This window comes from Panthera uncia, chromosome D4 (assembly GCF_023721935.1).
Source record: "Panthera uncia isolate 11264 chromosome D4, Puncia_PCG_1.0, whole genome shotgun sequence".
NCBI lineage: Eukaryota > Metazoa > Chordata > Mammalia > Carnivora > Felidae > Panthera > Panthera uncia.
In genome coordinates this window covers 12,053,399-12,062,739 of record NC_064807.1, presented here as the reverse complement: position 1 = coordinate 12,062,739, position 9,341 = coordinate 12,053,399, and positions in this window count along the sequence as shown.

The following is a 9,341-nucleotide window of genomic DNA, read 5'->3' as shown; positions in this document are numbered from 1 at the left end:
GAAATGGACAGATAGGTTGAAAAGAGAAATGGCTGAACAGATAGCAGGTACTTCCCCATTGGTAAGTATTTGATCAATTTGTCTTTAAAATAGGTGCGCATTTTGTTTATAAAGTGTTTCCATATAAACTTGGCCAATAGTAAGGTTTATAGTAACAATTGCTGAATAATTGGAAACGTTACTTTTATGTCCTGACCTCTGGGTGTCTTAGGGCAGCTTCTTTAAGTGTTCTTTGTAACTTCCTTGTGAAGGTAAACGCATTCACGAATGCTGACCCGGTCCCTGGGATAACTTTGTTCCTAATTTTGTTCCCATCTCCCTTCCCATGGTGAGAAACCTCGAGGCCAAGCAGTGGCTGGACTGGGAGTAACCAGTGGAAAGGGCTTGGCCCCGTCCTCTTTACTTCCTGGCAGGCAACTGCTAGCCCTTCATCTGTCCAGACCCCCATAAACAAGGGCATCGAGGTACCTTCCAGCTCTGGCCGAGTGCACAGAGGGGCGCTGCAAGATTCAGGCCCACAGCAGGGCCAGCAGTGTGGCCCCAGCCTGGGCAGCGACACCTGAGGCTCACCAGCCACACAGTGCTGGCCTTCAAGCCCGTTCTTTATCACCCTCATGCACCTACTCCCGGAGAGCCAAGCACCAAAACCCTGCTCTGCAGCCTGTCCGTTCTATTCAAAGGACTCCTGGCGAACTGCATTGGTCATTCAGTGCATCTGGCTTGATTTCCTAGAAAACAGTGCTGTCGGAAACATTTTATCTGCAGATTTGTAGACACTCACTATTATTATCCTGTTTTTGTGTATTTTTGTGTGCTCAAGTCTCTATGTTTTTTTCACAGCACACGTTCTGGTACATGAAGGAAGCCAACTTTTAAGGCTTGTTTGAGGTTTGCTTTTCGGTTTAATGATATGCATAAATGGTTTCTTTCATGACCTTGAGTTACAACTTAAGAATAAATTTGAGCAAACTGTTGTCAGGAAACCCAAGAAAGAAGTGATTGGCTTTGGTTATTGTCTACCCTGAAACCCGTCAGATGGAGATTATGTGTAATATTTGGGATTCGGCCGTCTATTTTACAGTAGTTTTTAAGCACACTCGCCCTATCCAGCTACTTTGCAGAATGCTGATAAACTCTTGGGAAGGCGGGTGTGTTTTTATGGCTTGATTTTAAGAGTAACAGTTTATGAATCTTAGATATTTTATCTGAGGGAGGCAAGGAACAATAAAATAGCCGAGGAACAACTGCAGATTTGAGATTCCATGATTTGCTTTCTTTTCATTTACTTTGTGTGAAGGAAAAGGTTAAGATCAACAGATAAACTTTCTAGGCTTGAACAGTGCCTGCTTTCTGAACAAAAAGAGCTATAATCCCATTAAAATGTCTTGCTGCTTATGAAACCTCAGGGCCCAGCTTCAGATATTTTATTTGATGACACAGGTTTTATACTGCTGTTACTAAGGCACAGAATCCTGTCGAGGGGTTCTGAATATTAAGTAATGATGCGTTTCTTGAGGAAGCAGTGGGGTGAGAGGCTGCAGGCCCACTGGCAGCTCATCAGGGGTGGGGGTGGGGGCTGGATGTCTTCTCCCCAGTCACGGGCCATGGAGTCAGGCTGCCTACCACCCTCTGTTTCCCTGTGTCCGGGGACTTGGGCATGGAGGGCGCCAGGAGAAACAGCGTTGATCGCAGGTCCCTGGGTGCCTGGGTGTGTCTGGAGCTACTAACTCACATCCCTCAATTCCCCTCCCAACTCTGGAACCGGATGAGAAACAAATGGAGCTCTGTTACTGATACAGCCAGTTGGAAACTGTGCCTTGGGTGTGCAGCTGCCAGGGACCGGCTCGCACACTCAGCCCTGGCTCGGCAGGGACAGTGCAAGCCTGGGAAGCCCACCTGGGAGCAGAGAGCAGGTTGCAGTACAGCCCACAGTGGGCAGGCAGAGGTGAGGCAGGGGAAGGGCTGAAGCTGGGCCAGCTCTGGACTTCCGCCCCGCATTTGGGTCACTGGGGACACACCCCCTCCCATGAGGAGGGGTGAATGTTGGGGCGGGGCCGGAAGGGCCAGGAGGTTACTCCCCAAGAATCCCTCCCTCATGGGACGTGAGACCAAGGGAAGGAGCTGTTCCTGAAACAGGAACAGCGATGGAAGGTAATGATTGGCATACCTGCACAAAAAACCAGGCAAGTTTCTAGATGTTCTAAAATAACTTTTTATCACACAAGAATTATAGTAGAAAACTTATAAACCATATAAGCGAAATGAAGGAAATCAGTGTCGTTCATTGTCCTACTAACCCAAAATAATGACTGTTAACAGTGTGGTGTAATCTTTTCCCGTGTGTGTAACAGAAAAATACAGCATACGTGCTATTTTATATCCTTCCTCATTTCGCTTAGCAATATCCTGAGTTTTAATAAATCTAGAAAGCTTATAAATAAATCTGGGAGCTAATCAAAATAAAACTTTTCCTATTTTCAGCTTGCTTATATGTTAGAGGACTTGCTTTCAACTGGTTTTAAGATTAGCTACTGGAATACACACATGGATGGTTTAAAGCAAAGTAGAACAGTGACAGTGTATCAGCCGGGGTTCTTAGACGCTGGCTGACCAAGCAGAAAACTTACTGGATACAACCCTCAGAATTGCGGGGAGAACCAGGAGCTGGGATAAAGGCTGAGCTTCCTGGAACAGCATGCAAGGCCAAGCCTCAGAACCGGTCTGACGAGAAAATGCCATCTCTCCTGAGCTCTCCATGAGGTACAATGAGGTGCAGCTTTTGTGTCAGGACCCACCATCCAGTCCCTGATGCTACGCCCGTGTCAGGTACTCAGCCATGTAGCCACCACCTCTTCTGCCACCACTGCAGAGAGAGGGGGCTCCCCGTCCTCTCCTTTCACCCCACAAGCTCCTGAGTCTGCTTCTGTGTGCACATTTGCCTGGTGGGCAGAGCCCTCGTCCCATGCCTTTTTCTCCAGCTTACCCCGGGAAACTGGGCAAGCAGGTGTCTCCATTGTTCTCCCCTGTTGGGGTAGGCAGTCTTGCCTTGCCAAATGGGACTCATGAAATGGTGAACTCACCAAACACAGAACAAAGTTCAGGCAGCAGGGAGCCAAATGAAGGATAAGTGTTTTGCACGTGCCTTGTCATGAGTCCTTCCTTTAACTGATGTTTCCAGATAAATGGACCAACCTCTTACCCCAACATGGTAGAAAAATTGACAGTGGTCCTGTTGGTTCATGTGGCTGGCACAAATCAAGGCTTTCTTACCTGCCTATCTCACAGGTCAGTAAGCATCAAATAAGATGAAAAATGCTTTGCAAACAAGGAAAAACATAGAAGCTATACTTTTTCAACCCCTCGACCAAGTTCTTTATCTCTCCTTTGCAGTCCAACCTCCATGTGAAGCTGTTATCTTGAGGATGACCATCTTGCTCTAGTTCCCTCCCCATATATACTTCTGGTCACTCACCAGTTTGTATCGATTCTTCCCTCACTCCCCACCTCTTGTTTGCTGGGGCCCCATTTCCAGGGCCCTGTTCAGACCTTTGTCATTTTCCATCCCAAATAATTGCAGTCACTGGCATTTGAATCATTGTAACTAGGCATCTTCTTAAAACACAGCTCTCATTACCTACCCCAGCTCAAAACCCATCTACTCACAGAATAGAATTACCTCTCCACTACTCACAGAATAAAGTTTGCTTCCAAAGCCTTCACCGTTAGGACCCTGGCTTCCCAGACAGCATTATTTCACAGTTTTCAACAGACAGCCCACCCCCCACCACCCCCAATGTCCTCTACTTAGACGGATTACTTGCGGTTTCCCAAACACACCCACCCCCTGGCTCTATTCTCATTGTGTCCTATTCCTGGGGCACCTCCTGCCATCTCCATCTGTCAAAACATCCTCTACGCTTTTAAATTTCGAAACCTCTGTTGTGTCTGTAGTAATTTCTCCTTTTTCATACTGTTTTGTTTGAATCACCCCCCCCCACCCCCATCAGTCTTGGCAGATTGCCTATCTTATGAAACCTTTCCAAAGAACCATCTTTTGGCTTTATTAAGTTTTTTAATTTTGGTTTGTAGTTTTCTAATTTATTGATTTCCACATTATTTCCTTCTTTTTGTTAATTTGGGCTTGCTTTTCTCCCCCTAAACTTTAAAAAAGGTTTTATTTTTACGTATTCTCTACAACCAGTGTGGGGCTTGAACTTACAACCCCAAGATCAAGAGCCATGTGCCCTACTGACTGAGCCAGCCAGGTGCCCCTTTTCTAACTTTTTAATTTGCAGGCTTAGCTCATTTATTTTTAAATTTTGTTACTTAATAAATGTATTTAAAGCCAAAATTTTCCCCCAAATACTGATTTAACCACACCTACATATTTTCACATGTAATTTTCACATTCTAATTCAGTTCTAGATATTTCTCCTCTCTGTTTTTCAAGGCCTTTTTTATATGCTACCTCCTTCCTAATACCTGTCTCATCACATGTCTAGAATCTGTTTTATTCTATCCTCCTTGACTTTGAAAGTTTTTTTCTCTTAGTACCCTCTTATAATCTGCCTTATTAGTTACCTGTGTGGATTTTTTAAGAAGTTTTTTCCCAGCTGTATAAATTTTTTTAAATTTTAATTCCAGTATAGTTAACATACAGTGTAATATTAGTTTCAGATATACAATATAGCACTTCACCAGTTCCAAACAGCACCCAGTGCTCATTACAACAAGTGCAATCCTTAATCCCATTGCCCATTTCACCTCCCCTCTGGTAACCAGCAGTTTGTTCTCTATAGTTAAGAGTCTGTTTCTTGGTTTGTCTTTCTTCCTCTCTTTTTGTTTTCCCCTTTGCTCATTTGTTTTGTTTCTAAAATTCCACATATGAGTGAAATCATATGGTATTTGTCTTTCTCTGACTTATTTCATTTAGCATACATAATACTCTGTAGCTGTAGCTCCATCCATGTCATTGTAAATGGCAAGATTTCATTCTTTTTTATGGCTGAGTAATATTCCATTGTATTCTATACACTTCATCTTCTTTATCCATTCATCTATTTATGTACAACTGGGCTGCTTCCATAATTTGGCTATTATAAATAGCTATATGGATGTTCTAATTCCTGCGCTGAAGAGTCTATCCCTTAGCAAGGTCTAAGGACTATGTATTGTTTATCTCTTCTGGCTCCAGTCTCCAATACATGCAACAATACCGTATGTTCACTATTATTAAATTGTCTGCAACAAAGGTTTTTATTTTTCACTCCCATTTACTAAATGATCAATCATTAAGTCTCAGTCTGCAAGTACTTGTTAAGCATCTTTTGTTTACAAGTCCCTGTGCAAAAAGTCCTATAGGTGTGTTTAAAGCAGCTTAAACTCAAGGTGCCATGCTGGCCAGAGACATGGCCAAGTTGCAAAGAGAACAATAGCATTGCTGGGCCTCTGAAAATAGAACTTTCTAGTAAGAGCATTTGGATCTTACGGATTTCCCTAAAGCCAAGCTCAAACTGACAGAATGTAATTAAATAGTCAAGAGGAATTGAGTTGAGTCTTTTATTGAGAACTAACAGAATTTGAGGAGATGGGGGGAAAAAACCCTAGTGTCAAACTTGAAAGTCTTCAAAATACCATAGACATGGTAGGGAATAACCACCATGGGATATTATCATTGGGGGTAAATGGATTGTGATAATAGTCACTGAATTAAAATAGGTGTGTAAAAATTAATACTTTATTGAACAAATATTTATGGAACATTTGCTCTGTGATACTGAGGGTCTTGGTGATTTAGTAGGGGACATAACAGTTCTTACTCTCATGAAGCTTCTAGTTTCTACATTCTGGTGGAGAAAAAAAATAAATTAACAAGTAGATGTATATCATCATGTCAGGTTTTTTACAGTGTTCCAAGGATGAATAAGGTTTTTACAGTGCTTCAAGGATAAATAAAGCAATGACAAAGAACGTGACAGAGGTGTTGGTGTTTGGATAGGTCAGTCAGGGAAGTCCTGACCATTTGAGCAAAGGCCTGATGAAGTGCTGGTGCCAGCCTTGTGAATGTCTATGGGAAGAGCCTTCTAGGCAAAAGGAACAGCAAATGCAAAGGCACCAAGGCATTAGCATGGCTGGATTCCTTGGGAATTGCAAGAAGCTAAGGGCCAATAGTATGAGCTCGTTATCAGTCCAGGTTGGGCCTCATAGGCCAGAAGGCTGATCGTGTCTCCCCAGCTCCATATCTACCTCCCTGAGCATTGTCTCATAAGCCAGCCCCTTCTTGCTCACTGGACATTGAGCCTTGTAATATGAGCTCAGAATCCATAGTGAAACAGACTTCAAGATGAGTTAATCTTGAAATTCTGAGAATTTGGGTGTAAGACTTTATAAAGTGATAGGAGGCCAGAAAGGTCTGGGCCAGCTTGTTTGGCTCTTATTTCCAGAACAAAAAAAGAGAAGAAGCATGAGGCAGATATGACAGGAAAGAGACGGATGTGAGAGACCGTTGGATCTTGAGGAAGAGAGGAGATATGTCAATTCTTGTTTCAGACCTTCCAGAGGCCAGCTATACTCCCTGCTTTCAAAATTCATAAAATATCCATGTCCTTGTTAGTAAATCCATGTATACCGAAGCCAGCTTGAGCAAGCTCCTATTTCTTCCAACTCTACGGTCCCTGACTTGGACATGATTTTATGCCTCGTGAGGGGTATGGATGAAGGGCTGTTCTGTTGATTCATTGGGATGGGGCAGGTCACCGGCCTAAAAACTTCAATGGCTGTTGGCACATAGGGAAGTATTTCCAGTTTTCATAATGCTTATTTCACAACTGTTACCTTTTTCTTAATAATTGAGGTATAATGTACATACAATAAATTCAAGGGAGCCTGGGTGGGTCAGTCAGTTGAAGTGTCTGACTTCAGCTTAGGTCATGATCTCCCTGTTTGTGAGTTTGAGCCCCACATCAGGCTCTGTGCTGACAGTGCAGAGCCTGCCTTGAATCCTCTGTCCCTCTCTCTCTCTCTCTGCCCCTCTCCCCCACCCCTCTCTCAAATAATTTAAATATTGTCTTTGTAATGTGTGCAGTTTTATGAGTTTTGACAACTGTATGCAGTTTTGTATCCTTCAGCATAAACCAAGATACAGATATGTCACCCCAAAAAGTTCCCTTCTACCACTTTGCAGTCAATCCCCTCCCCTCAGCCTCAGCCCTTGACAACCACGGATCTGTCTTCTGTCCTAGTTTTGCTGTTTTGAAGAATGTCATACAAATGGAATCATACGGTATATAACATTTTATGTCTTCTTTACCTACTATAATACATTTGAGATTAATCCATATTGTTGCATGGATCAGTATTTCTTTTTTATTGTTGTTTTATTTTTATCCCATTATATAGACATACACAATTTTTTTACCAGCTCATTTTGGCCTTATTCCATTTTTTACTATTATGAATAAAACTACTAAGAATATTCACATTATTTTGTGCCTTGGTGTAGACATTTGTTTTCATTTTTAAGGAAGTAAATCCTTAGGAGTGGGATATATATGTAATGGTAGGAAACTGCCTATATTCAAGTTGTCCAGATAAATAGAACCAACAGGGTATGTATATATAGAGAAAAAGAGATTTATTTTAAGGACTTGGCTCATGTGATTGTGGAGTCTTGGTAAGTCTAGAATCCAACAAGCTGGAGACCCAGGGAAGAGTTGCCACTCAAGTTGAAAGATAGTCTACTGGCAGAATGCCTTTTTGTTCAGGGAAGGTCCGTTTTTGCTCTATTCAGACCTTCACATGGTTGGATGAGGTTAACCTACATTATGAAGGATAATCTGCTTTACCCCAAGTCCCCTGATTTAAATGTTAATCTCACCAGGAAAACACCTTCACAGAAACATCCAGAATAGTGTTTGCCCAGATATCTGGATACCATGGCCTAGCCAGTTCGACACATAAAATTAACCATCATACTGCCATACTGTTTTCCAAAGGGGCTGGACCATTTTGATTTTTCTGCCAGCAATGTATAAGAGTTCCAGTTACTCTGCATCCTTGTCGACACATGGAATTTCCAGTCTTTTTAATTTTAGTCATCTTAATGGGGTTGTAGAGCCAACTCATTGCATTTCCTTAATGACTGACTAATGAGGTTGAGTACCTTTTCATGTGCTTATTGGCCAGTCATATGTCATCTTTAATCAAGTGTTCAAATCTTTTGCTTCTATTTTTAGTGCATTATTTGTCTTATACCTAAAAAAGACAGACAATTCTTACAACACAGTAATAAGTCCTTTAGCACATACATGCTTTGCAGGTATTATCTCCTAGCCTATGACTTGTCTTACTGTGTTAATGGTGTGTGTCAAGGGATAGAAGTTTTTTGTTGTGAAGAAGCCCAAATTATCAAATTTTTCTCTTACGCCTTCTGTTTTTCGGTGTGTCCTGTTTAAGAAATCTTCTCTTAGCCCAAGATCACAAAGATTTTTCTCCTGTGTTTTCTTCTAGAAGTCTTAGAGCTCTAGCTCTTACATTTAGGTCTCTGATTCATTTCAAGTTAATTTTTGTATATAGTAAGAGGTAAGGATCGAGGTTCTTTTTCTTTTATATATGAATGTTCAGTTGTTCCAGTACCATTTTTTAAAAAGACTATTTTTCCCCATTAAATTATCTTAAGACGTTTGTCAAAAATCATCTTCCTATATATAGTGGGTCTGTGTCTGGATTCTGTTTTGTCTCACTGATCTATATGTCTATCCATATGTCAGTACCACATTGTCTTGATTACTGTAGCTTTATACTAAGTGAGGAATCAACAAGTGTTGACTCCTTGAAAACTTTTGCAAATTACATAGATCCCAACAGTTCTAAACTCCCCCCAAGGGGTGGTAGTACCTCAGATGAGGATTGCTGTCCTAAGTTTTCCAAATTTGCTTGATTTCCCAAGTGTGAGAGCTCATGCTGTTCTATGATTTCCCAATCAAAAATACCATATTCTAGGGGTGCATGGGTGGCTCAGTCGATCAAGCTTCTGTTTTCGGCTCAGGTCATGATCTCACGGTTCATGGGTTTGAGCCCCGCATTGGGCTCTGTGCTGGCAGCTCAGAGCCTGGAGCCTGCTTTGGATTCTGTCTCCCTCTCTCTCTACCCCTCCCCCACTAGTGCTTTGTGTCTCTCTCTCAAAAATAAACATTAAAAAAATTTTTTTAAATACTATACTCTAAAACTATTACAGTTTTCTAGTAATTTTTAAAGCAATGATTATATTTATAGGTGCATACAGGGTGTGTGTAAGTGTGTGTGTGTGTGTGTGTGTGTGTGTGTGTGTGTGTGTGTGTGTG